The sequence below is a fragment of the Kogia breviceps genome, chromosome 19, assembly GCF_026419965.1.
Source record: "Kogia breviceps isolate mKogBre1 chromosome 19, mKogBre1 haplotype 1, whole genome shotgun sequence".
NCBI lineage: Eukaryota > Metazoa > Chordata > Mammalia > Artiodactyla > Physeteridae > Kogia > Kogia breviceps.
In genome coordinates, this window is record NC_081328.1 from 52,703,500 (window position 1) to 52,717,607 (window position 14,108).

General features: G+C 47.9%; 1 protein-coding gene across 11 annotated transcripts in view; it reads left to right on the plus strand.

Moving 5' to 3' along the window:
* Nucleotides 1-14,108, plus strand: part of SLC39A11 (solute carrier family 39 member 11) — a 316,340-nt gene that overhangs the window by 38,504 nt on the left and 263,728 nt on the right. The window lies entirely within an intron of this gene.

Below are 14,108 nucleotides of genomic sequence, written 5' to 3' on the forward strand. Positions count from 1 at the left end.
GCTCCCTTGGTGGCGCAGTGGTTGAGAGTCCGCCTGCCGATGCAGGGGACACGGGTTCCTGCCCCGGTCTGGGAAGATCCCACGTGCCGTGGAGCGGCTGGGCCCGTGAGCCATGGCCGCTGAGCCTGAGCGTCCGGAGCCTGTGCTCCGCAACGGGAGGGGCCACAACAGTGAGAGGCCCGCGTACCGCAAAAAAAATTAAAAAATAAAAAATAATTTTAAACAATTAAAGATTAAGAGAAGTATTGATTCATTTTTCAAATCGAGGTAAAATTGGTATATAACATTGTGTAAGTTTTAGGTGTTGCCATTATAATTCAACATCCATGTACATTGCAAAGTGACCACCACCGAAAGTGAAATTACCATCCATTACCATGTAATGGATCCCCTTCACCCATTTCACCCACCCCCGCACTCCACACTTCTTTTTGTTTGTTTGTTTGTTTTTATTTTTTTTGTTGTTTATCTTTGGCTTTGTTGGGTCTTCTTTGCTGCCCAAGGGCTTTCTCTAGTTGCGGCGAGTGGGGGCTACTCTTCATTGCAGTGTGCGGGCTTCTCATTGCGGTGGCTTCTCTTGTTGCGGAGCACGGGCTCTAGGCACACGGGCTTCAGTAGTTATAGCACGCAGGCTCAGTAGCTGTAGCTTGAGGGCTCCAGAGCACAGGCTCGGTAGTTGTGGCTCACGGGCTTAGTTGCTCCACGGTATGTGGGATCTTCCCAGATCAGGGCTCGAACCCGTGTCCCCTGCAGTGGCAGGCGGATTCGTAACCACTGCACCACCAGGGAAGCCCTACGCTTCTTATAAAGTCATTCAACCATCCTCTTTCCAGCCCTACCTGGAGCCTCTTAAGTCCTGGATCTTTCTGGAGTTCTGCCATGTGAATTGGCTTCCTTTCTGGTTGGCTTTACCCATTCGGAGTCATATTTCACCTTCTCAGTTCTACAGAGTCAGTTATCTCCCTGTCTGTTTTCCAGCTTCCAAATTTTTATTGGCATTTTCTTGTTTGTTGTCATTTCTTCTGTCATTCTCTTTCTCCTTACACATTTTTGCTTTTTGAAATTTCTTCACTGTCATTTTAGAGGCACTTGGAAGGGACAGGAGAAAACTACGTGTGTTCCATTTGCCATATTTAACCAGATGTTCTTACAGGTGGTCTGCACTTGAGTTTTTATTCCTTTGTCTGGTTCTGTTTTGCTTGCTTATCTATGTGAGTATTTTTGGGTTTTGTTTGTTTTTCACCAGCTAAGTCTTAGTGATTTGGTTCGCTTTGGACTTGGTTATTGACTTGGTTAGCTAAGTGTTACTGAGCATGGATCAGCTCACTGCTTGGTCCCAACCCACAGGATGACTTGCTACCCACTCTGTAGCTCACTGCCTATAATCCGATCGTGCTGGGGATGGTGGCCACTGAAGGGCCCAGCTGGGAGTGGAGCTGGAATGGTGCCTGTCTTTTCACTCTGGACTTAGCTTCTGATGACTCGAATCCTTTGCTGGGAATTGGAACTATGACTAGCAAAGTGGAGTGGCTCCCTCAGATATGTGGAAATGTAACTTCTTTCTAATGAGGGTGTCTACACACGGCACATGGTTGTCAGTTGGCCTCAGGGCTAAATGATGTCATTGACCACCTCCTTCTTCTTGAAACTCTCTCTTCCATGAACCTGCCTTCCCACTTGCTACCTTATCCTGTTTTCTTTCCCCTGCCTCTCTGACCCTTCATCTGTCCATCTATTCACTCAACCAAATCTCTTGAGCGCCAGCTATGTGCTAGGTCCTGTCTGAATAAGGTACAAACATGTCCATCGTGGTGTAGACACAGAGGGTATCTTGGGTGCACAGGGAAGGGCCTTAAACCCAACTTTGAGCTGGAGGTAGAGGGTTTAGGGAAGGATATCCAGAGCAGGGTCACTGGCTGAGACTTGGAAGATCAATAGGAGATTTTAGAGTAGAGAAGGAACTTAAAAGATGCTCCAGGTAAAGGGAACAGTGTATGCAAAAGCCCAGAGGCAAAGAAGAGCCTGGTGACAGGCAAAGAGTCTTTACGATTGGTCCGTAGGGTAAAGGGGGGGATGGATGGCAGGAGCTGAGACTGAAGAGACAGATGGTGCCCAAGCTACGTATGTCTTGCTGGATTTTATGCTGAAGGAAATGAGGGGATGTTGGGGGTTCTCATTAGGAGTGTGATGCAGTCAAGTTCTCCTTTCATGGAGACAGCCGGTCTAGACGTGGAAGAGCGGATCGAAGGTGATGCCCTTTGGTTGGGGGAGCGAGGGGACCAGTTAAAGTCTGTTGGGGTGATTCGGGAGAGAGCTGTCGAGAACTTGAACTGCAGCAAAGGGTGTGAAACAGGGACACAAAGTTGAGAGCTTTTAGAGGGAAGACTCAGGAGTGCTCATGGCCTATTGGATCTAGGGGATGAGGGAGCGGGGGTGTGGTGGGAAGACGAGGACCCCAGATTTCTGGCTTCAGTAACTCGATAGACGGGTGCACCATTTACCTTAGGAGGAACAGAGGAGGGGAGCACACTGTGGGCAGAAGGGAGTGAGTTCTGTTTTGCTTGAACTGAGTTTGAAATGCCTGTGGGATGCTGGAGGGAGTGCCTAGTAAACAGTTTGATCTGTGAGTCTGGATGCCTCGGGGGAAGGAAACTGAGCTAGACATTTAAATTTGGGAGTTATTATCTAAGGGTGATAGTTGGAAGTGAGAGAAAATGTGGTCATCCAGAGAGAATATAAGGATGAGAAAAGAAGAGAATGGGGAATGCCAACATTTAAGAGATGGGTCCTTTGAGAGGCAGAGATAGAGAAGTCACGCGGGGGAGAAATGGGGAAAAAGAGAGAGAGAGGGAGAGGTGGAGACACACACACACAGACACACACACACAGAGGCAGAGAGAGAAAAGCAGGAAGGGAGCCTGGTTGTGTCTTGGATGGCAGGGGCAGAGAGAGTCTCCCAGGGAGGGAGGGTGGAGGAAGTAGGTGATGGAAGAGGAGAACTGGAAGGTGCATGCTGGATTAGACATCCAGGAAGTCACCGGCGCCTTGGGAGGCGGCGTGGGCAGAAGGCAGATGGCATCGTGTTGAGGAGGTGGAGGTGTGGAGGGAGAGGTGGTAGAGACACGAGAGTAGTCAGTGCTCAGCAGCTTAGTTGAGAAAAGGAAGGAGACAGCGACGGGTAGAGGAAAGCATATGGCTGGGAAGAGTTTTTTTAAAGGTGGTAAATGTCACGTATCTGTAACAGGACAGAGAGAGGGAAGGAGAGGGAGATCGAAGACATGGGAGGAAAGACAGACTCGGACAGCAAGTGGGGCTTCTCCTGCATTGTGTTTGCAGCCGGGAAGCTCCTGTGGGCGTTACAGGCAAGTGTGGGTGTGGCATACAGAAGAAGCAGGAAAAATTTGAGCATTTTTGGTCCAGGAATCATCCATCTAGCAAACACGTTTTGACCATTTACTCAATATAGTTCCAGATGCTGTAGTTCTCGCTGGGACAGGGAAATGAAAAACACACCCCAGCCTTCAGGGAGCTCGCTGTCTAGGGGGCAGACAGACAAGTGGGTAAAATGTCAGGGGAACCCTACCTGTGCCTGGAGAGGGGGGTGGGGAGATGTCGGGAAGCCTTCATCAGGTGAACTCTGGTGCCCACCCTGGAGTGAGGTCTGAAAGGAGGAGAAAGCATTTTCAGGGTGGACAAAGGGTGAAGCATATGCTTGGCTGTGCAGTTTAACCACAAGTATCTATTAAGCACCTGTACGTATTGGGCACGAAGCTCGCACGCTGGGTGTAAAGGCAGATGCGCCTGGCATTGGGCTCGCGCCCACCGAGCGGTACCAACACTGGGTGGCAGAGGCTACAGATGGTCTCAGTGTCATGTGCTTAGAATTCTGACAGTAGAATGGGGGTCCTTTTGGGGAAACAGACTGTAGTTTGGTGTGAAAGGAGAAGAGAATACGGGAGGGGGAAAGGCAGGCAGGGCCAGGGTCAAGGTTTTAAAGGTCTTAGGTGCTTAGGTTGGCTTAATGGGTTGGCTTCCTGGACTGGCTACAGGCTATAGGTCAGAGATCTGTTTTTATATACGGTCTGGCCGTTGCCTGTTTGCGTATCAGTCTCTCACAAGTTACGAGGAGGTCATTAGGGTAGCTCCTAATCCAGTATGACCATCCTGCTTATAAGAAGAGACACAGAGATACAGACACACAGGGAGAAAGCCGTGTGACAAGGGAGGTGGAGATTGGAGGGAGGTGGAGATTGGAGGGATGCCACCACAAGCCAAGGATTGCCGGCAACGCCAGCAGCTGGACGAGGCCAGGAAGGATTCTTCCCTAGAGCTTCCGGGGGAGTATGTTCCTGCCAAGACTTTGATTTCAAACTTCCAGCCTCCAGAGCCATGAGAGAATACATTTCTTTGGCTTTAAGCCATCAGTTTGTGGGACTTTGTATGGCAGCCCCCTAGGAAACTCATACGGATAATCTATTGGATGGTAACTGGGGGAGGGGCAGAGTTTCCTGTGCATGTGGTCTGTGGGCCACTGGCTTTAGACCTACCAGGGGGCTTCCTAAGATTGTTGAATCTGGGCCCCTTGCACATGCCTATGGAATCTCCAGAGAAGGGGCTGGAGAATGTGGATTGTAGCAAGATTCCTTGGTGACTTTTACACTCACTAAAGTTCCAGAATTGCTTGTGTTCAAGGGCGGTCGGGCAAGGGTTTGGGGAAGGGAGTAAAGCAGTCAGACTATGTCTAAAAAAGATGATTCTGTGGAGCGAACTATTCGTTTCTTCAACAATTATTCTGCAAGGAATCTAAACACGAGATGGAGGGGAAATCTGTAGATTACAAATGCCTGAAAACACACATCAACCCATTCAGTGGTTCGAAAGTGACAGGGCCAGGTCTGTCTGTCCCTGCAGCCTAGGAGCACTGCATCCACTCCAGTTCTCAGAGAAGACTTCCTGACCCTCCCCCACCCCACAACTGAAACACACCCCCTCTTTTGTATGGGGAGCAAGCTTTGCTCACGGGTCCTTCACTACTGGCCGTTTCTTGTGTCTTTTGTCTCTCCGCTGGCTCTCAAACTTCAGTGTGTGCAAGAATGGCCCAAGACACTGGCCCAAACCCCAGACTTCCTAATTTAGTGGATGGGGAAGGGCCCAGGAATCTGCATTTAAACCATCGCCCCAGGAGATTTCTCTGAGGTCAGCCAGTTCCTGGTGTGCGGTCGACACTGGTGCACAAACAGATGAATCATGATCGCATCACTTCCCATCCGTAGGTGGGATCCAAGTTTTCACCCCACCCTAGTCCTTTCTTCCGTATTCTTGCCACCTGTCTTAGTCCATTTGGGCTGCCATAAGAAGATCTCAAAGGCCAGGGGAGCTTAAACAACAAACGTTTATTTTATCACGGTTCCAGAGGCTGGAAGTTCAAGATCCAGGTGCCAGCAGATTCAGTGTCTGGTGAGGACTCTGTTCCTGGCTTGCAGATGGCCACCTTCTTGCTGTGTCCTCACATGGTGGAGAGAGAGATCATCTTTCTTGTGTCTTTTCTTAGAAGGGCACTAATCCCATTCATGAAGGTTCTACCTTCATGACCTGAGCTATCTCCCAAAGACCCCACCTCCAAACAAGCCTCCCACTGGGGATTAGGGCTTCAACATGGATTTGGGGGTGGGGAGGCAAGAACATTGAGTCCATAGCACCACCCCAGGAGGGAATTGAGGCTTTGGGCCTTTTGGGGGGCAGGATAGAGGTGGTGGGAAGACCCAGCCCCGTGTTTTGCCCCCATGTACATTTTCAAAAGACATCTTGCTTGTCCTTTTCCTTCCCAGCCCCAACTCCTGCCCATATCCATTTTCCTAGTGGTCATGCTCATGGGAATACATATTTTCTTTAAAAAAAGAAAAATTATTATTATTATCATTTTTTTTTTTTGCGGTACACGGGCCCCTCACTGTTGTGGCCTCTCCCGCTGCGGAGCACAGGCTCCGGACGCGCAGGCTCAGTGGCCATGGCTCACGGGCCCAGCCGCTCCGCGGCATATGGGATCTTCCCGGACCGGGGCACGAACCCGCGTCCCCTGCATCGGCAGGCGGACTCTCAACCACTGCGCCACTACGGAAGCCCCAGAAACATTATTTTTTAATCAAGAAAGAATTCGTGCTCAGTGAAGCGAACTTGGAAAACACAGAGGAGCGCAGAGTAAAAAACACAAAACAAAAGGCTGGGTTAGGACTTCCCTGGCGATCCAGTGGTTAAGACTCTGCGCTTCCAGTGCAGGGGGTGCGGGTTTGATCCCTGGTCGGGGAACTAAGATCCCACATGCTGCACGGCATAGCCAAAAAACTAAATTAATTAATTAACAAAGCAAAAAAAAAAAAAAAAGGCTGGGTGATCTTCTTACCCATACCAGCCTCTGTAAAAATGCTGTGCACAGCCTTCCGGTGTTTTCCGTGCATGATGTGGCTCCATATAAACATATCCTTCTCCTCCAGGCACATCCAGCAGCTTGGTTTCCTCAGCCTCCCCACTCTCCTTAGCGCCCAGCATGCTTCCAGGGATCACAGACCCATCTGTGCCATCCGCCAGCTGCCGGGTCCCTCCGTGCTCACCCCTCCCATAGGAGTCACTGTCTTTGGGGGCAGGTGCTTTACTGACAGCACGTAATACCCCATCTCCCCTTCTCCTGTCTTTCTCCCTGCCCAAGGGCTGGGGGCTGGGGGCGGGTGACATCCTCTGTATTAACATTGTAAAATATTGGACAGCCATTGAAAAAACCAAAGACCTAGATTCCCTCTGCTAATTGAAAATTAAACAGCTCTGCAGGGGCTATTTCCCTGTGTCCCTCTCTTCCCTTAGCAGAGATGTCCTCTTGAAATCTACAGACAGGCTCGGCTTTGTCCAATCTCTCGTTAAAAACTCGGGAGGCTGGCACCCATCCCCTGCCATCCTCTGTCTGATGTTGGCGAATGCCACCCGATCATAGTGACTGGGGCGAGTTATGGTTTTATTTGGGGTAAAATAAATAGGAGCGGCTTCAGAACCAAGAACAACTCCTGTTTCCACGCAAATACAGTTTGTAGTAAAAACCTGCCAGGACAGAAGTATGGAGGCTGCTCTTCCCTGCAAATCAGTCCCTCTGATAGAGCATTCTTCAGAGTTATCCTGGGAGGGATGCAAGCAGCTGTCGGAGAGGTTTGCCACTAAAGGATTCGGGTGTGTGGCCATCTCTGTTGAATTAAGAAGTAACAGGAGACAGGAAGCCTGGCAGGGTGGTTTAGATATTGTCAATACGAGGCAGAATAACAGCCTTCTTGCTTCCTCAACACTGTCAATGCCATATTTTCACATTGTATTTAAAATCCTACGTTGGGGCTTCCCTGGTGGCGCAGTGGTTGAGAGTCCGCCTGCTGATGCGGGGAACGCGGGTTCGTGCCCCGGTCCAGGAGAATCCCACGTGCCGTGGAGCGGCTGGGCCCGTGAGCGGTGGCTGCTGAGCCTGCGCGTCCGGAGCCTGTGCTCCACGACGGGAGAGGCCACGACAGTGAGAGGCCCGCGTACCGCAAAAAAAAAAAAAAAAAAAAAATCCTACATTGAATAGTCCTACCAGAGGTGGCAGAACGAGTGCTTTACAGATGAGCAGCTCTGAAGTACGCAGAGAATGGGCAAAGGAGGAGGGGGTACACATATATCTGCCCTGCGCTCTCTGCGCCCCCCAGGGATGTTGCTCTAGGTGCCACACCCCATCTGATCCTTAGAACAGCACAAAGGTTTATCTTCTGCGGAGAATTGAACTTCCCACCTTCATTCCAGAGAGATCAAGGACTTCCTTTAGTTCTTGAAGCCAGTTGATGCAGAATCGGAGCTGCTTTGACTCCCAGACCCTTGATTTTTTTTCCCCATGTCCTTGCTCACTTTCCTGGATCACTGAAGGAGCCCAAGGGGAAAGTGCCAAGGTAATCCCACAAGTTCAAAGAGAATGTTCTCATCTAATGGAATATAAGCTAATGGAAGGGCCCCAGCACTATTTGGAAACAGAACTGAGTTTCCATGAAGCAGAGTTGGGAAGGATAAGGCCCCACAGGGCCTCCAAGGGTCCAGAGGTGCTTCTGGAGGAGGGCGGTGCTTTGGGGGGTGGCAGCAAACAGATGGTCCAGGCGCCATTTCAGCTTCATCTTTGTGACCAGCTGTCACTAGGGAAATGTGCTCTAGGCTGGGAAGGAGCCAAAGGAAGGAGGGGAGAAAAATGCAGACATCCAGAACGGGTTTATTATTCTATCTTCTCCCACCGCTCCAGTGCCAGACGATGTTGGTCTTCATGGGAGTGTAGACAGCCAGTAAGAACCTTCCAGGTCAACCATGGGAACGTGGGTTTGCTGGCTCTGGGGTTTGCATCTCCTGGAGGGGATCTGTCTGCCCCACCCCATCCGCACCTGCCGTCGGGTCATCCCCTCTGGTCCATCTGTGCCGGGCTGCTGTTTGCATATGCTGGTGCCGGGCCGGTACCTGGCCAGCAGGAGACTGCAGGATGCAAAGGGGCAGCCTGTCTGGCAGCAGCATTGCTGGGCAACACTGGATGAATTTCCCACAGGTCTGACTTCAGCAGTGGAACTCTTGGCAAAGTACACACACAATGGGGTCATTTCCCGAGCCAGGTGGGAGTGGGACTCGGCTCCTGGAACTCATCACAGGAGATGTGGTCCAAAGCACGCTGGCTGAGAGGACAGTTATTTTCTCCAAGCACTGTGTGTGTGTGTGTGTGTGTGTGTGTGTGTGTGTGTGTGTGTGTGTGTGTGTGTGTGGTGCACGCTTGAGTTGATAATTTTGGTGGACCATGGGGCAATTTCATAATATCTTGCCAACTTTTTCAAAAAGGATTTTTGAGTTTTCTTTTTATGATTTCCTCCCTATTTTAAAATATCTGATTAAAAACAATTTTTTAAGACAATGACAGTTATTCTTATTTATTTATTTATTTATTTATTGGCTGCACGACACGGCATGTGGGATCCTAGTTCCCCGATCAGGGATCAAACCCACGCCCCCTGCGTTGGAAGCTCAGAGTCTTAATCATTGGACCACCAGGGAAGTCCCTAAAGAAAATTTTTTTTTTTAAAGCAAATAATTCCTCTTCTGTGCTGCTGGTAATTGTTACATTTGGAGATCACCTTTGTATCCAGTAATAGAGGCTTGATGAAATGTGCTGTTTTCGTAAGAATGACTAGATCCGTGCATGGTCGAGGATCTGAAATACAGCCAGTATTTCAGAAGTTCACTTTGCACCAGGTGTCTGCTCACAGCTTGGCAGACATTATTTCTTTTTTTTTTTTTTTTTTTTTTTTGCGGTACGCGGGCCTCTCACTGTTGTAGCCTCTCCCATTGTGGAGCACAGGCTCCGGAAGCGTAGGCCCAGCGGCCATGGCTCACGGGCCCAGCCGCTCTGCGGCACGTGGGATCTTCCCGGACCAGGGCACGAACCTGCGTCCCCTGCATCGGCAGGCGGACTCTCAACCACTGCACCACCAGGGAAGCCCCAGACATTATTTCTTTGAATCCGTACAACCACCCTATAAAGGAAGGGACATAAACATCCTTTTTTTTCATAAAAGAGAAAACGGAGTTTGGAGAGATCAAGGAATTTGGCCAAGGTCGTGGGGTCTTAGCTCTGGCAGTTTAAACCCAGAGCCTGTGCTCCAAGCCACTGACCTCAAGCTAATGGTACTTGTCACTGAGCAGTCAGATCATGGGCATTTTTTAAAAAAATTTATTTATTTAATTTATTTATTTCTTTTATTTTTAGCTGTGTTGGGTCTTCGTTGCTGCACGTGGGCTTTCTCTAGTTGCAGCGAGCGGGGGCTACTCTTCGTTGCGGTGTGCAGGCTTCTCATTGCGGTGGCTTCTCTTGTTGTGGGGCACGGGCTCTAGGCGCACGGGCTCAGCAGTTGTGGTGCGCGGGCTCAGTAGTTGTGGCTCACGGGCGCTAGAGCACAGGCTCAGTAGTTGTGGCACGTAGGCTCAGTAGTTGTGGCTCGCGGGCTCTAGAGCGCAGGCTCAGTAGTTGTGGCGCACTGGCTTAGCTGCTCTGTGGCATGTGGGATCTTCCTGGACCAGGGCTCGAATCCATGTCCCCTGCATTGGCAGGCGGATTCTTAACCACTGCTCCACCAGGGAAGCCCACGTGGGCATTTTTATATTTGTCTTTTCTGTATATTACTTTTAACACATACACATTCCTTTTGAAATGGGGAGGGAACTCCCAAATTATGTAAAAGTAGAGAAGAAATAAACAATAAAAGAAAAAGTCTGAATGTTTTGGAATGGGGAGAGTTAAAAGATATTTCAACCCACTTTCGTGCAATTACTCCTGCTTTGCTGTTTTGGCAGTGCTTGTCAGTTTTTTAAAATTTGCAAAGTCGCTGCAATAAACAAGTATGTATTTATATCTTATGTTGGTATACAGATTGCTTTGTAATCTCCCCTAATTCGTTTGAATGAATTGGTGGATGTTATGTTAAGGCTGTTTTAACTTTTTGCTGTTCTGTATACGCAGGGCTGGAAGTAAATTAGAAGTAAAAACCACAAGACAGAAAAAAAATTGAATTGCAGAAAAAATAAAGTGTTATAAAACCACTTCAGGGTGTTCCAGAATGATTAATACTTGGGGAAAACATGAGGACAGTAGTTGGAGCAGACTGTCATCCTGATAAAATTACATTCAACCAAAATTTTTTTATTTTTTAATTTTAAAAAAGTTTCTATTGGAGTGTAGTTGCTTTACAATATTGTGTTAGTTTCTACTGTACAGCAAACTGAATCAGCTCTACGTATACATATATCCCCTCTTTTTTGGATTTCCTTCCCATTTAGGTCTCCACAGAGCACTGAGTAGAGCTCCCTGTGCTATAGGGTAGGTTCTCATTACTTATCTGCTTTATACATAGTATCAATAGTGTATATGTGTCAATCCCAATCTCCTAATCCATCCCACCCCCCCTTTCCCCCTTGGTATCCATACATTTGTTCTCTATGTTTGTGTCTCTATTTCTGCTTTGTAAGTAAGATCGTCTATACCAATTTTTTCAGATTTCACATATATGCGTTAATGTGTGATATTTGTTTTTCCCTTTCTGGATTACTTCACTCTACATCCAACCAAATTGCATTGTGATGGATTCTTGTCTTTGTGGTTGTCCCTCTGTCACCCTTCTGAGACAGAGCTCACCTCTGGAATAACCAGAGATGACATTTCTTAGCCTCCATTGCAACAGGGGCATGGGTGCCGTGAGCTGGGAAATCCTAGTCATAGGTATCTACACATGGTTCTGAATGAGAAGCTGGTGACAGAAAGAAGAAGGGACCACGCTGAATCATTCATTCTTCTGAAGGTGGTGGCAATAGCAGTGATCATGTCCAGGTTCGAGACTGCAGCACCCCCGCCCTGAGAGGGGCCATGTTGCAGGACCACTGTCCTCACTGGGTTAGTTCTGTGGTGTAATTATAGGATTGCACCTGGCTCTTCACCTCTCTTTCTCCTGAGGATTCTGCGAGCAACTCAATAACCATTTAATAAATTTTATTTCTGTTTAAATAAATCAAAGTTCGTTTCTATTTCATGCAACTGAAAACTCAGATGGATCTTCACACATTACCATTTATTTCCATATATTTACCATGTATACCTTTAATCCAATAGTTTCTTTATGCAATTAAATGATAGTAGGGCCAGGAAATTAAGAATCAAGAGAGTTTTTCAGAATTTGGGAGCTTTAGAAATGAATACCAGGTATTTGCATGATTTATAGTTTACAAGTGATTTAAGCTTAAAATTTTATGGAAGCCACTGAAGAGAATTCTAGAGGGATTCTTGTTTCTTTTAGCTAATAAATTGGGTCCTATATCTAAAGTTTCAAAGGGCCATGAAGGTTGGGATGAAAACATTACTTATAATGAATCTCACCCTTAGTCATTTTCCCAGGTGGTGGTACATTTACATAATAGTAGGAGTTCTGTGATGAAGTCTTTTGATTTTTCATGTTACTGCAATTCTAGCTCATTTAATCCAATATGATATTATTAATAACTCATCTTTATACACCATTGAAATCTCAGTGTCTGGGGGATATCCAAGAAAAAGAGGATATTCTTTTTCCAGTCATCCTCCCCTTCACCTCTCTAGAAACCCTTCTGGAGCACCTCTGGAAGCCATCTTCCCTTCCTCTGCTTTCATAGTACACGTTTATACCTCTCTTTTGGCCATTAATGAAAAAAATGTCCTTACGTCTTTCATCCCATAAAAGACTTGAGGTTCCTTAGTTGGCAGTTTCTCATTGACTGCACTGGCACAGTTCTCTTCTCTCTCCCTCTCTCTGTCAGTATTCTTTGATGTTCTGTGGTGTCTCTCGCTTGTTTGCAAGCTTCCTGAGTTCCAAGGCCATGGCCTACAGTCCGCAGAAAACATTCCTTCCAGGTTTAGTAGCTTCAAGGTGCCTCTGCATTTCCCGAGAGGCAGGCCCCACCAGTCTTTCAGATCTTTGGCTGGAGAGTATGTTTCAACCCCCCCCCCCGCCCCCCTTGCTCTCCCTGGGCATCTACTGGGGGAGCCTGTGGAGTCCTCTCCTGGTTTGGCCACTGGCCACAAAGCTGTCATCTCTGAGTTTGCCTTTGCCTCTCCACCTTGCCATCAGCGGGGCGGTGGAGGGGTGCTCTGGGAGTGTGGGTGCATCTTCACGTCAGCCTAAATCACGCATCGTTAGGAGGGTAGAGCTGCTGGGGGAAGTAGAGGGAGATGGACGGCTTCTGTTAGCGTCTAAACTCAGTTATAAATGCCTTCGCGTTATCCGCGGCTTGGATTTCCCGTGCCATCGTGTGCACAGTTGCGAGTTGGCTGAACAGCAGAGGAAGCAAAAGAGAGCAGAAAACTTGTTGGCTCTGGAATAAGGAGTGAAACGTCTGCCCTCCCCTGCAGTAGGACACTGGGTTCTTTCACTATAGGAGAGGTTGGCAAACTTCTGGAAAGGACCAGAGAGCAAACATTCTGCTTTGAGGGCCATGTGGTCTCTGTTGCAACTACTCAACTCTCACCTTAGAGTAAAAATGGCCCTAGACAAGCCATGCATGAGTGACCGTGGCTGAGTTCCAGTAAAACTTTATTTGTAAAAACAGGCCGTGAACATACTTGGTCCCAGAGCTGTAGTTTGCCCACCCTTGAGCCACAAAGTTCACGAGGACCCAGTTCACCCCTGCGTCCTCCCTCCCTTTGAAAGTTTCCAACAGGGCAGGTTAGCAGGCCCCCCTGGTTCCCACTCAGTCCCTCCTGGGTCCCATTGCCTTCTGGGAGAAACCCACTTTGATTTGTCAATGGATCTTGACATTTTCTGGGCCATGTTTTGTGTAGCCTAGTTCTTGGCATAGAGAGCTTTAGCCAGCTTTTCTTGTTAATGACTCTTGTTTCATAAGCCTGTTTGGATGGTCCCCCTGCAACTCCACCCAGCTATGCAACGCTTTTCCAATCTGTGCTGATGGGTTCCTGGAGACCAGAGATGAAGCCCAGGACTCCTCAAGGGTGTTGCTGTCCAAAGCCTCACGCACCAGGGTGGTCCGACTCCAAGCCAGGCAGCAAGGGTCTCGCAGGTGCAACCGCCCTCTCACAGGCCCATTTATGAAAACAAAATTAAAGATGGATAATTATACATTTATCTGTATGTGTGTCTACAGCTTTTAAAAATTGTGGTAAACACATAAAAGTTACCATCTGTGAAATGATAGAAAATATATATATTTTGCTCTCTGCCCCTGGTTCTTGGCACAGAGGTCCTGAAATTCTTGTACTTTCCTAAGGAATCAGAGTACTGGGAACATCTCGCTTTAATATTTGCTTTATGACCCTATCACTGGCCCTGGAAATCCTTGTGAGTTCCTAAGTGATAAAAGTACTAGGGCTTGGGATTCGCAGATGTAAACTAATATAAACAGTATAAACAATAAGGTCCTACTGTATAGGACAGGGAACCATATTTGATATCCTGGGATAAACCAGAATGGAAAAGAATATGAAAAAGAATATATATATGTGTGTATAACTGAGTCACTTTGCTGTACAGCAGAAATTAACA